The sequence below is a fragment of the Malaya genurostris genome, chromosome 3 (assembly GCF_030247185.1).
Source record: "Malaya genurostris strain Urasoe2022 chromosome 3, Malgen_1.1, whole genome shotgun sequence".
In the NCBI taxonomy this organism is placed as follows: Eukaryota; Metazoa; Arthropoda; class Insecta; order Diptera; family Culicidae; genus Malaya; species Malaya genurostris.
Window position 1 is genome coordinate 83,562,408 of NC_080572.1, and position 15,096 is coordinate 83,577,503.

General features: G+C 36.9%; 1 protein-coding gene across 4 annotated transcripts in view; it reads left to right on the forward strand.

The window, feature by feature from the left end:
* LOC131438016 (uncharacterized) overlaps positions 1-15,096 on the forward strand; it is a 209,750-nt gene that overhangs the window by 151,040 nt on the left and 43,614 nt on the right. The gene's annotated exons all lie outside the window — the stretch shown is intronic.

Sequence of the window (15,096 nt, forward strand, 5' to 3'; positions counted from 1 at the left end):
ATGTAACAGTATAAAAAATCGTGTTTCACGTTGCTCCCAAGCCTTTGTTTGCCATACAGCGCTCAGAACTTCTACTACTGGAATATGGGAGAAAAGTCGCTTACACAAAAATTTCGATAACTACGTTGAAAATGGACGGATTTTAACAATCTGTGGCTTGTTGGATAGCTATTACCGTGCGAAATCTAAGTCTGAAAACATTATCTGTTTTCAAGGTTTTATTTGACATAAAACTTCGTATAACTCAAAAAGTAAACATCCGATCTCAAAACCATTTAATAGCGTTCTGGGTGACGGGGAGACCTTTCATTTGCGACTAGTTTGATAAAAATCGGTCCAGCCATCTCTGAGATCTCGACCTCTTTGTTGACAACACACATACACACACACACACACACACACACACACACACACACACACACACACACACACACACACACACAAACACACACACACACACACACACACACACACACACACACACACACGGACATTTGCTCAGTTCGTCGAGCTGAATCGATTGGTATATGACATTCGGCCCCCCGGGCCTCGGAAAATTTTTCGAAAGTTTGAGCGAATTCTATACCTATTTTTATATATATAAAAAAAGGTAAAACTAGTTCACGTTGTTTTCACCACTACACACTTAAAACCATTTCTTGAGCTCGGCATAATAAAATGCCGAAACTGATCAGCGACACCTAAATTTGCTGATTGCTCAGTAATCAATACGCATGTTTCTGAACTTCGTTAAATGCATTCACTGATATTTCGGTAAAATGCTTTACTTTGCCGAAATTTGGCATAATTGCTTGCTGACTTTATCAGTAAACAACAGATATGCCGACATCAGCAGAGACGTTTGCCGAGATTTCGGAAAATGCGCTAGCTGTTGCCGATATTCAGCACGACAGCTGTCATTTATTGCCGCGTTACATTTTCGCTTCGCATTGTGCGATTATTTTCTGATGAAATTCTCGAGTGAAAAAATGGATAATCATCGAAGAAACGTGGAACCACTTGCAAGTAAAAATATTGAATAAATATAGTGACATGTTTCGCTTTATAAAAAGCGACTTTATCAGATCACATTATAAGGGAAAAACACCCAACACGGGGCTCAAAGAGTCCTCGAGACAAAACTTTGGGGGATATGCGAAAAACTAACCCAATGCATGGACAAATTCAATAGATCAAAGTAAGTTTATTTTTTGAACAATACCGTATATGCATCATTAAATATTGAAAATTGTTGTATATTTATTTTTATTTTCATATTTCCAGCTCGACTCAAGGTGGCCGCATCCGGAAACGCTGCTTTTTATTATGCTACATGTTTTAAGGTAGAGGCTTTAAGCACTACTGGCAACAAATTTGTAAGCCTCCTTTAAGTGTTAATAAAATGAATTTTTGATCCTGAATGGTGTGTTTAAAATGTTTAGAAATGACAAACAAAATTAATTGACTAGATTTTTAATTACTGATGATTCGGTAATTTGTTTTTTTTTCATTTTTTCGTTTTATTGGATTGCCGAATATTCAGCGAACGTTTCACTGAGCAAACAGTAAATCTTATGCTGGCGATTTCGGCAATATTTGACGTTTGTCAAATTTGAGGGTGCCGAGACGCTCAGTTATTTTATTTTTGCCGAGATGATTGCTGATTACTCGGCTGTGCGAATCTCGGCATTTTTTTGCCGAGACTCAGCTAAAAAATTTAAGTGTGTAGATCTCGTTGATACCCTTTTTCTTGGGAAAGAGTTAGTCTCATTACCATCCAGTTATGATTGAGGATCTATTGATTCACTAATCACCCCATAGTCCATTGATCGAGAAGTCTTTTTGTCCTTTTTTCGCAAAGCTAGCCACAATGAATGTTTTGCTGATAATATTGACACTTGACTAACGGTTCTTCATAGATGACCAGCGATCTTTCCGTCGTGATCGAAAGTTACATAAAAGGGAATTGGTTTCATTAAGCGCATGCACATTGCACACCATTCGTAACACCGGGAAAAATTCATCCATTATGACGATAATTTTCAGTATTCAGACAAACCATTTCCAATAAATTTGTTGACACCTCTAGGAGAAGATAATCCACGCGCACGTCTGTATAACTGTATAACCTTCTCAAGGTCGATGTGCACTCGCTCCTATTGTTCGTTGATTCCGTAGTCCCGACAGTAAGCGGTATACCGTGTCTACCGTCTCGTATGAGATATGAAAGTGAACTGTCCAACTAAACTAGTAGAATCTGATTCAAGAGTTTTGAAGCAAATCAAAGCCTTTGTATTACATTCCTGTAGTGGAATTTGACCTTCTGTTTCAACAGACTTCGCATCCGATTCAGAGTGTACAGAACCATTGCATGGCTAGTGCTACGATTCTACTGACACTACGAATCCTTCCAGGTCGGGGCTCGAACATACGACAACTGATTTGTAAGACCAGCGCCATATGCATTGAGCCGCCAACCCGGGCAAGAGTTTTGAAACATGAACTAAAAAATAGTTTTAAGAAGATCTGGGCCATATCCACGAATCGCACCTAAAAATATATTAAAATTAACTTCGGTGTAATGTTCTTCTATCAGACTTCGCTACCACTCGTGTGGTTTCTTCGAAGACATGTAATCTAGATTTGGATAAAATGGACAAAACGAGTAAACCCTGACACATATAGGTTTTACGAGAGGCGGCTTCCCCGTGAATACAGAAGAGATCAGAGATCACCCTAAATAAATTTTATACAAGCTTGAAATTCATGTAATGGTATACTCAAGCTAGTCAGGTCATTTCGGAGCACTTGTGTTGCTGTCAGTTCATTGCCAAGCACTGATTATATTCTCTAGCGTATAGTAGTCAATCATCAGTAGTTGCCAATCGATGCAAAAAGTACATCAAATTCCGCATCAGCATGATTTAACACGCTTCCGAAGTGCGCTCGCTCTCATGTTTTTGGTCTGGAGTCAGCGGCAGATAATTTCTTCGCCTGCAGAATCTCGATCAGATTAGGGCGTATATGCGCAACACTAATCATTATGGCCGTCGGCCAGTTTTCGCTTATTCACTTTCCTGTCGGTTAACACTATTTCATGTATTTTTACATTGCCATGTGTAAGCTCTGCGGATAGTCTGTTGTAGCACTAGTCCAAAAATATTTATTCAACCTTTCTTTGATTTGCCTCTCAAAAATTAATGTTTCATGAGAAAATGAAAATCGGCTTACTTTTCATACTCAACACCTAAACAAAAATCGGTTATCAACACAATGCAAATGTTAATATTGCTCTGCAGTTTAAAGTGTCTGTAAAAATATGAATGGACGCACCATAATCCTATTTGCGATTGCAGCGTATTTCGACGGTCAAGGAAGTTAGAATTCAGCCCACCTAGTATCTGTGTGGAAGAAAAGATCGATGTCAGCGTGCAACATAAAATAATTAAACCTTACTGTATCATTTGCCGGAAATTTTTCTTAGTTTTTCCTGTATTGTTCGGTTGGTTGGATTCTCTACTACGGACGGACATCAATCGAATATTAACGGTAATCAAAAGTTTTGTGCACAATTTGTAACGGCTCTTAATATTGTCATGAATGACAATTATATATTACAGTAATTTTAGTAATAAATATACACCATCCTCAAGGGGGATTTTAACACACCATAATAACAACTTATCACTTCCTAATAGCTTCCTATTAGCTTTGATTTCTCAGTATTCTACGCTCCTCTCGGATGTAATTACACATGATTGCACTTTACAGGTTCGGAATTTGAATCACAACCAAATGCCATCATTCTGATTGATGCCGTCGTTCTGTTACTACATTATTCAAAATGTGGTTAACATTGTTGTGGAGAGTAACATTGTTGCAATAATTGCACCAACAATGAACAACTACACGATACATGAGAAATGGTGGTGATCTGGTAATGACGATTCGAGGGAAGCAGTCGTGCACTTTACTGGTTCCTAACCACGCAAATTTCCTGGTAGATGCGAGCGGTAGTGGAAAAGGGTTACTCATGAGTTCGTTGTAACGGGCAGAGAGCTCTAGTAATTGACTGCAAGTTATAAACGAAAATCGCGGTTGGAACAGTTCAGCACGATTTGACTTTACCGAAGGTTTGCTTCATATGTAACGTGTTGTCGGCAGTCATAGTTTATGATACTGCTATGATCTAATGAAAATTTTGTGATTGAATGGCATTGGTTATGTCGATGAAAATAAAAGTAATTAGATGTTGAACTGTTTTTCTCCAATGAAAATGTAATTCAATTTCATGAACGATATTTTTCGAGTTGTGTTTCAAGTATGACGTAGATTCAGTCTAAAAAGTTGATGTCCTTCTTAATTAACATAAGCTTGTTATTCGAGAATGGAATTATGTCACCTTTTCTAAGAAATACCTTATGATCAAAAAAGAACCGGAAAAAACGCAAAATTTCAATTTTTAATAAATTTCTTTATTATCGCCTTCAAAGTACTCTCCTCCTGCGGCAATACATGCATGCAAACGCCAAGTTTTATAGGCCGCCGAAGGTATGGCCTTTAGTTCACGCAGCGAATTCTCTTTTATGGTCTCTATGGTCTCAAAACGCGTTCCCCGCAATGGCAATTTGAGTATGGAGAAGAGGAAAAAGTCTCACGGGGCCATATCTGGAGAGTACGGTGCTTGGTTGATGATATTGGTTGAATTTTTGGCCCAAACTACGACACAACCAACGCTGTGTGTGCCGGCGCATTATCGTGAAATTCAGCTTTTTTGGCACCAGCCGAGAAGCGACGCGTTTTAAACCCAAAACATCAGTTAAAATGTGTTCGGCTGATCCATAGGAGATGCCCAACAACACAGCAATCTCTCTAATCGGTACAGAACGATTTTGCAACACGATTTGCTTCGCCGATTCAATGTTTTCTTCAGTAACAGATGTTGTTGGGCGGCCAGGGATCTCATCAAGATCCAAGCTTGTACGACCACCTTTGAAGCGTTTATACCACTCGTATGCCTGTGTTTTTCCTAGACACGATTCACCAAAGGCCTTTTCTAACATTTTCAACGTTTCGGAACACTTAAATCCATTTGCAACACAAAATTTGATGCACGCACGTTGTTCTAAATTTTCATCCATTATAAAAATCGCCACACGAAAATTTTTCAACTTCTTTGTATAGACGCCAAACAAAAACTAATCGTACGATATGCGTCAAAATTTGACAGAATGTGTATAAAAGTGTTGCCAACGTTTAGAGAATAAAAGTTTACCGATTGGACGAGCGCGGGAATTTTAAAATGAAAATTCCGGTTCTTTTTTTTATCATAAGGTATATGAGAGTACCCTAATAGCTGTTCAATCGATTCAATCGAGCAAACTATTCCGAACAACTGTATCAGGGTCATTTCGCCGAAAGTCATTTTCAATTATCTTTAAATCAGAACAAACACAAAATCCCAACTTTATACTTATCACACATTTTTCCAGAAAACAACAGACATCCCTCGATAACATATCTTTATGATAACTTTTGACGCTGTAATGAAATTTTCATTCTTTCTTTCATTATTATTTCATTACATCCATCAGCAACACATAAAAAACTGACACCCGCTCGAGTTCTTGACTGCCATAACCGAATTTCATATGTGTGATACTCGCGACGTTCATATATTCCTACCATTCATATTTGAACCACATAACAGTAAGTTCTTGCTTTGTAGTTTTCTAGGTTGTACCCGGAGTATGATCGTGTATGTGTTATGCAAAGGTTGAAACTCATTTCCTCCTTTTCGTTACTTTGATTTCTTGGCCCTGCGCTTGAGTTGCATAACTACTAGAACAAAGCACCATGCGTTTCCTTCTCTCAGAATTTGATGGGGGTGCATGGTCGACTGTTATTTATTTTTTAGAAAATTATCAAATATTGTGGTCGTCCACATATTTTTAAAATATGAAAACATACCACTTTAACATGTCCAAAAATTCTTTATTTATCAGTAAAAAATCCAGGATGGTGCAAAAATTGGAAGAGGGAAAAAATATGTTTCAAAATTTTTTAGTATTTTTTAATGAAAGAAACACATCTTCAAAAATTTTGAAAAAAAATTGTAGACCTTCCCCATGATGCTTTAAATATACCTGATTTTTTTCAAATTTTTCGGTGGAGCGGTTTCTTAAATAATCAAAAAAAAAAATCCGTCAAAATTGGAAGTTAAAGGGTTGAAACTTTGAGAAAATTGTTTCCACTCTACCTTTCGAATGTGGTATAACAATATGAATTCCCTTTGGGGGCAGATTTTACATGCTTATCCTGCTATAGCCTTTTCTATGCAATCACAAAACCTTTCATTTGAATCTAATTTTATGAAAATCACTTAATTCATCTCCTAGAAAAGTTAATAAAAACCTGTTTTAATCCACCTAGTGGTGTAATAATGCCTTTCTCATATCAATCATACTATCATATATTCTTCAAAATAATTTTCTTCGATTCTTAAAAGAATAACCGAAATCGGTTTGTTTGGTCGTCTACTGATAAAAACTATCGATTGGAGAAGATTTGAGGGCGATTTAGAAAACTTTTTACGGTTTTTCCCCCTTTTCAGTGATCGTAGAAAATTTTTATCACACTTTTGTCTATATTTTCGGATCCGGAAGCCGGATCCGCATGAAATTCAGGAATCACGTATGGGACCACAGGACCTTGTGGTTGTGAAAATCGGTTCAGCCATCTCCGAGAAACGTTAGTGCAAAAAAAACGTTACATACACATATACGCACATACACACACATACACACACACGCGCAGACATTTTGCGTACTCGACGAATTGAGTCGAGTGGTATATGACACTCGGCCCTCCGGCCCCGGTTCGAAAGACGATTTCCACAGTGATTGCATAACCTTTTTTATGAGAAAGGCGATAAGTGCTTGCCAAAAAATTATTCGCCCGTTTGAAAAGTTAGTCTTGAGCAAGGGGAGAGTCGCTTAACACGAACTATATTGTGCCTTTAAAAAAACACGTGATATACTGTGAGTCCAATGTCGTTTTCGCTTGAGAAAACTGAAACTGACCCAGGGTAGTTTCATCAAACAAACACTTTTCACGAAACTGTGTTGATTTCGCACTTAGCAACAGGGGTTTGAGCAAACCTATATAAAAATATATGGCTTCAAACAAACGGTTTGACGGCAGTTAGAGTGGGAACTGGGATAGATTTGGCATCAAGCGAAAACGACATAAGTGTGCCACTCTGTGCCCCATGAAACAGCTACTTGTCAAAACTGAGCCCTTTGTGTGCCGCAACTGTGCCACTGTATGAAAACGAAAGTGCCAATATTGATGAATGCACCAACGCATTGTGTTAATGTTTGATTGGCACATCCCGGGTAGGTGTAAATAGCAAACAAAGATCAAAATAATAACAACTTTTACCATCATATCTTGGCTTGATGTTTCTGTGTTATCACAGTGATACTTGATATTTTCGTGATATTGCATCCAATGAATCAAGAAATTGTACAATATCTGTTTAACATCAAAATTAGTTATAATATCTAATTTCGTTATTGATGAGCTATTCCAATTTCATTAAGTAAATTGATCCAGTAGTTCTATCTTCAAATAAAATACTATTGAATAAACTGCATTAGAATCAGATAAGAGATATACTTATGATATTACTCTATTCTGAATGCCAGAATATAAAGTAATTGATAAATTCGTCTTCTATGAATATTTTGTTCTTGGTTTCATATTACAATGACAGAATTTTATATTTTGTAGCTATTTTCTCATGCAAGTATTGTTATGATTTTTGATATTTTAACTCTTATTTAAAACTAAATAATGTTCATTTAGGGGTTATCCTATGTTTGTGCTTTGGGCACATAACCGTTTTTACTTTTCTTTACGTTTCGTCTTAGACTCGTCAGTGCAGAGCAGTTCAAATTGAACTGCTTAGTGCAAACTTAAACAGTTCAATTTGAACCGCTAAGCAGACGTAAAGTTAATGCTACTTGCAAAACTCTTTTTCAATTGGCACCGAAGTGTCATGTCTTTTCTGACGTGCCGAACGAAAACGTCTTTTTCGACTAATACTGGCCGATTCAGGTATGGTCATTTAGGGGTTATTCTATGTTTGTGCTTTGGGCACATAACCCTTTTTACTTTTCTTTACGTTTCGTCTTAGACTCGTCAGTGCAGAGCAGTTCAAATTGAACTGCTTAGTGCAAACTTAAACAGTTCAATTTGAACCGCTAAGCAGACGTAAAGTTAATGCTACTTGCAAAACACTTTTTCAATTGGCATCGAAGTGTGATATGTCTTTTCTGACGTGCCGAACGAAAACGTCTTTTTCTGTGAAAAATTAATTGTTTGTCATATTGAAGACGTATGCCAAAGTTCATTTGCATCAGAGTATATGAAGTCTGATGACATACTACACATTTCAGGAATGGTTTAGTGATAGAATTATTTTGATCAGTATTATGTTCAACTGTGCGGGTTATAATGAATTTAATCAAACAAGAATCCGGTGATTTTTTTCAATATGAAAAAATTTAACATGGTATAATTGTATAGTAATATAATCAATACAAGGAACGCTATTTTGCCGTAGTTATTTAGGTTTCTTTTCTGTTTAATTCAACTGCTGCGATTGAACAAATCAGAATGAAAATAAGTGCCAAATGAATCAACACACTACCGGTATTTTCACTACTTCAATCACGAATTGCAGATCATTTTGTGTGTTCAAGTTTACTTCCATCCCGCGTTTGCTCGAGCTTTGATAATGATGACGACAACTACAAACATATCAAACAAAGCGTACTTGAATAATTTTCCTCTGTACTATGAATATTCATCGGAACAATGTCTGACCTTTCCTTTTCACATTCATGCTTATTTTCAACATTTAGTATAGTTGCTGGTTGTGTTTGTGAAGGTACTCTAAGGACCCGGCATACACAAGCGGCGCTTTGAGCAGCCTTGGCAGAATTTCCTCATTTGCCCGAGCACGCGGTAAGAGCACCGACTGTGCATTCCGTTTGTTTTCCGGCCATTTGAAAAGCATACACTTGCATCATGCTCGTATGTACATGAATAGGGATCGCAGACTTCTCGTCCTTTTCTAGACTATCACAATGTATCATCCTTTCTTCGAAAGATACATTCGGAACTATTTAGCAACGCAGATTTTATGCAGACGGTTATAATATAATTCTTCTGACGGGAATCTGGATGCTGTTTTATTTGTTTAATAAAATGAAGAGATTTTAGGCTACGGTGCTTGAAAATGAAATATCAAAAGTATATTAGCTGGCTTTGGAAAGGAACTGCCAATTCAGCAGAGAATTGATTTTTCATTTTATTATGCGTAATAATCCGCACACTGGGTTAAGTCTCCACTATTTTGATTTTAAGTTGACACTGGATTAGCCCTTCACCTAAAACATAGGCTCACCTGGAAATAAGTTGACAATTTTAGCTATAAAATATGTCTGTTTGTCTAGAATGCTGGTTAAATTGAAAGTGGATTTCAAATTACCATATTTTGATTTTTTATTCTATGAATAACAAATAAAAAAATGTTTATTTTGAAATAACTTTTTTCAAAAATATGCTTCTGCATTCTTCCATTTCATATCTTCCGTGGGTCTTGTATTGTATTCAACGAACTTTGGTATACAAATGAGATAGTCAAAGAAGACACCGTGATTAATATATGTGTTAAATATGATGCAAAAAATGATAAGCCGAATTGAGAACCTTGCTGTAAAAAGTATTTTTCTGCTGAGTCCGCATAGTTTTGGCTACCTCATGAATTTTTAGGTTAGTGTGTACAGTTTTCTTCAGTTTTAGAAAAACAAAAGTTGTGCAAGATTTATCTGTTTGAAATGAACGCAAAAATTGCAGATTATTATCGTAAAAGTTACCGAAATAAAGCACAACATACGCAATAAAAAGGAAAATCAATCAGATAATTTGTATTCTGTTTTCATCTCGCGAAAAAATTGAGCAGATATTGAAAGAAAAGTTAAGTTCATCATAGTTACTCTCATAACTAAAGGGTGATTTTTTAAGAGCTTGAGAACTTTTTTAAACAATAAAACGCATAAAATTTGCAAAATCTCATCGGTTCTTTATTTTAAACGTTAGATTGGTACATGACATTTACTTTTTGAAGATAATTTCATTTAAATGTTGACCGCGGCTGCGTCTTAGGTGGTCCATTCGGAAAGTCCAATTTTGGGCAACTTTTTCGAGCATTTCGGCCGGAATAGCCCGAATTTCTTCGGAAATGTTGTCTTCCAAAGCTGGAATAGTTACTGGCTTATTTCTGTAGACTTTAGACTTGACGTAGCCCCACAAAAAATAGTCTAAAGGCGTCAAATCGCATGATCTTGGTGGCCAACTTACCGGTCCATTTCTTGAGATGAATTGTTCTCCGAAGTTTTCCCTCAAAATGGCCATAGAATCGCGAGCTGTGTGGCATGTAGCGCCATCTTGTTGAAACCACATGTCAACCAAGTTCAGTTCTTCCATTTTTGGCAACAAAAAGTTTGTTAGCATCGAACGATAGCGATCGCCATTCACTGTAACGTTGCGTCCAACAGCATCTTTGAAAAAATACGGTCCAATGATTCCACCAGCGTACAAACCACACCAAACAGTGCATTTTTCGGGATGCATGGGCAGTTCTTGAACGGCTTCTGGTTGCTCTTCACTCCAAATGCGGCAATTTTGCTTATTTACGTAGCCATTCAACCAGAAATGAGCCTCATCGCTGAACAAAATTTGTCGATAAAAAAGCGGATTTTCCGAATGGACCACCTAAGACGCAGCCGCGGTCAACATTTAAATGAAATTATCTTCAAAAAGTAAATGTCATGTACCAATCTAACGTTTAAAATAAAGAACCGATGAGATTTTGCAAATTTTATGCGGTTTATTGTTTAAAAAAGTTCTCAAGCTCTTAAAAAATCACCCTTTATATATTACCGCTTGAGCAACTTGTTTTTGCAACTCCAGCACATGGGCTTACCAAAATAATACCTACAGTGCCCGCTAAGATGGATGACTACACTTTATTGTTATTTAAATCTATTAGAAGATTTAAACTGCTAAAAAAATAAAAAGTAGAGCATTTCTTTCCGAAATATTAACATGTTATTGTTTCTTGTTTTTTAGATGATAGCAGTCATTACGTCTTACGATGGTCTTACAAGCCAGTTGTCATATGTTAGAGCCCCGACCTGGAAGTATTCATAGTGTCAGTAGGATCGTAGTACTAGCCATGCAATGATTCTGTACGCTAAGAATCGGCTGCGAAGTCTTTTGAAACAGGAAGGCCAAATTCCACAAAAGCAATGTAATGCCAAGATTTTGCTTAGTCATTATGTTGCGTGAACCATTTTATATTCAACTAACTGTTACCGTCAATGCCAATATTCAAGAAAAATTCATTTTGAGATTTTTCTGGTTAAAAGAACATTAGTTTGATCAAAATCGTCTAAAAATTTTAAGAATGTTTGAATACACGTAATTTAAACACCATTCCGATGATTCTCATTAAAAATAATAGACTGTTATTTTCACAGAAATTGGTATAAGAGCAGTTGTATTGAAAATTAAAATTGAAACTTATTCATTAGAAATTAAGTTTGTTATGTTTTTGTAAACGTCATTCCATTTCTTGTTTACATTACGTAGTAGTTTTCACGAGTTTCACAATTGTTTTTTCGCTGATTTTATTACTGCCTTTGCGATGGGATCGACGTATGAGTTTTTGTATCAGTTGCACAATCGTTGTCAATAAATATTCGTAATAACGGAAGAACGATATGTTGCACAACACAGAAAAATCGCGCTTTTTCCACTACAATTTCTAGAATAGTATACAGGAAAAATACAGGACAGCAACTTAATACGCTACTTGGGTAACAATATAATATCTGTTTTAAATATTTACAGATAAAATATAATTCGCTACTTTTATTTAGTTTTTTTTGTTGTCGTTTCACGAGGTGAATTCACACTGACGCTCACAACTCAAGAGAAGTTTTATAACTACAAGATCGAAAATGTGACCACTTTCCCTGAGCGGTATTGCACTCCACTTTACCCTAGATTAATGCGTTAGGTACAGCAAGAGATATTCACTATTAAGTTCTATCCATCTTGCACGAAGCGAGTTTTGAAAAGGTAAAACTTGAACCGATTTCTAATAAATCAGCTTGTCGATAAATAAACTGGTCGAATGCAAAAAATGTCATTATCGGAACAGACTTAAGTTGTAATGACAAGAGTTTAACCTTTGGTTTGATTTTTCGCTTATTTTTAATCATCAATCTTGTTAACGTCCGTATCGAACATCCGTGCGAGAATTGCCTACTACTCAGGGTTTGGAATATTCATTCACCGGTGAATGAATATATAACACATGGATCAATAAGTCGCGAGACTAGAGCAGAGATGGCGCTCGTAGTAAACCAGTAACGACGTCTGTCTAGAGTACTAACCTTTGCTTGAAACGAGTCAAAATTTTAAGTCGATCCGACCAGAAACAGCTGAGTTATCGAGGTTGGAGTAAAATCGTTTTGTAGTTTGTTTAAAAAATGGAAAAAACCGAGTTTCGTGTTTTGATAAAACATTGTTTTTTAATGGGTAAAAACACCGTGCAAGCGAAACAATGGATTAAAAAATGTTATCCGGACTCTTGTCCATCAAACGCAACGATTTGTCGGTGGTTCGCCGAGTTCAAACGTGGTCGTACCGACACAAATGACGCGGAACGCTCGGGTAGACCTGTGGAAGCCGTTACACCGGAAAATGTGAGTGAAGTGACAAAAAATATAATGAAAGATCGTAAAGTGAAGCTCCGTGAGATTGCTGAGATGACACAGATATCATATGGAAGTGTATTTACTATCCTTCATGAAAAATTTGAGCATGAAAAAGGTTTTTTCCAAGTGGGTGCCGCGATTGCTTTCGATGGAACAAAAACAGCAACAAGTCGATTATTCAGAAAACAGTTTATCGCTATTTACTCGCATCAAAAACGATTTCTTGCGTCGTTACGTGACCATGGACGAAACATGGAAACATCACTACACTCCAGAGTCGAAGCGGCAGTCATCTGAGTGGCGCACAGCTGGCGAAAGCCGTCCGAAGCGTCCGAAAGCGCAGCAGTCAGCTGGCAAAGTCATGGCGTCAGTTTTTTGGGATACGCATGGCGTGATTTTCATTGACTACCTCGAAAAAGGTAAATCGATCAACAGTGATTATTATATTGACTTACTGGTGCGTTTGAAGGAGGAAATCGCAAAAAAACGACCGCACATGCAGAGAAAAAAATCCTTTTTCATCAAGACAATGCACCCTGTCACAAGTCGATGAAAACAATGGCGAAATTGAACGAATTGGGCTTTGATCTGCTTCCCCACTCCTCTTACTCGCCAGATTTAGCCCCCTTTGCTGATCTTAAAAAAATGCTCCAGGGAAAAAGATTTGGCTCAAATGAGGAGGTCATCGCTGAAACTGAAGCTTATTTTGAAGCGGAAGATAAATTTTTTGATAAACATGGTATTGAAAAATTGGAAAAACGTTTGAACCATTGTATCACCCTAAAAGGTGATTATGTTGATGAATAAAAAAAAATTTTGCAAAAAAAATGTTGTTTCCATTGTTAGTCTCGGGACTTATTGATCCATGTGTTAGTTTCCATTGCATTGTGAGCGAACAATTCCACTGCTCACAATGAGGACGTCTTTCCAGCCAAAAAGAACCACACAAACAAAACGCTAGTGGAAGCAAATATATTCCACATATGCACAGATGGTACAGTGTGCTGGTATTAGAGTCTTCGTGAAGCACAGAAGCCGTGAACAGAATTTTCTCTCTCGTGGTCTGAACGTCGTTCTTCTCACAAAACAATTCATTGCAAGCGAACTCTCTTCGCGGGGCTAGCAAGTGATGAAGATTATATATTCAGTTTTCAGTAATAGACCTCTCCGAACGAGAACGGCTGTTGATGATGACTTTATACCACGAAAACTGTTGCATATCACTTATTTAATTCGTGTCAAGTTACTAGAGGGTAAGAATTCTTAGTTATACTTGAATATTATAAACATAAGTAGCAGGAGAGAAGGATTAGCAATAGCAATCTGGGGATCTCAGTAAATACTGCAAACAAGCAAACGCTTCGTTTGCTAGCTGCTAGAAAGAAACTAGCTCCTGCACTCTTGTTACTTCTGTAAATCAAATTCCTGCTGAATAGCGTTTAATTGGGTTTTATCGAAATAGTGCATGATAGTTAATCAACCAGCAGGATACAAAATAAGCTTGGTTGTATATTCGCCATGATGATTTTTGAAAGATGATTAGTACGACCGTACAAATATTTTGCATTAATTATAGTTTCGGCTTTAGCGGTCTGTTAAATAAGAACGGTTGTTATATACTGCCCGACGTTTCGACCACTGGTTATTGAAAAAGACCATAACCAGTGGTCGAAACGTCGGGCAGTATTTAACAGCTGTTCTTATTTAACAGACCGCTAAAGCCGAAACCATAATTAATGCAAAATATTTGTACGGTCGTACTAATCATCTTACGAAAATAAGTTTTTTAATCAGTATTGGGCATTGAACTTTTTTTTATTGAATTTTCATTGTGTATTACTATGAGCTGTTAGAGCTGTGAAAAACACATGTCCCCATTACAGCAAAACATTTATTCTAATAGACGCTCTAGCGGTGGCAGTGCACACAAAATGAATTCTGTATAAACAAATGTGAATCGCGTTCGGACCTCGAAGAAACATGCGACAGTTAATCAGTTCATCTCAATAATTTCGTGTTCGCTCATTAATCTTTAGGGTACCGACTTCCGCTTCTCCAATTGGCGATTTGAATTTCTGCTCCTGGCCATCCTGGGCGCCATCATTTATCAATATACTTGAAAGCAAAGCTAAGCGTTTTGAAATATACAGCCTTGCTCATTGTAAAATCTATGCATTACATTTTTATTTTACATTGATCATGGTTTTAAATCAGATGCCTATTTAGTAGTACATTACAT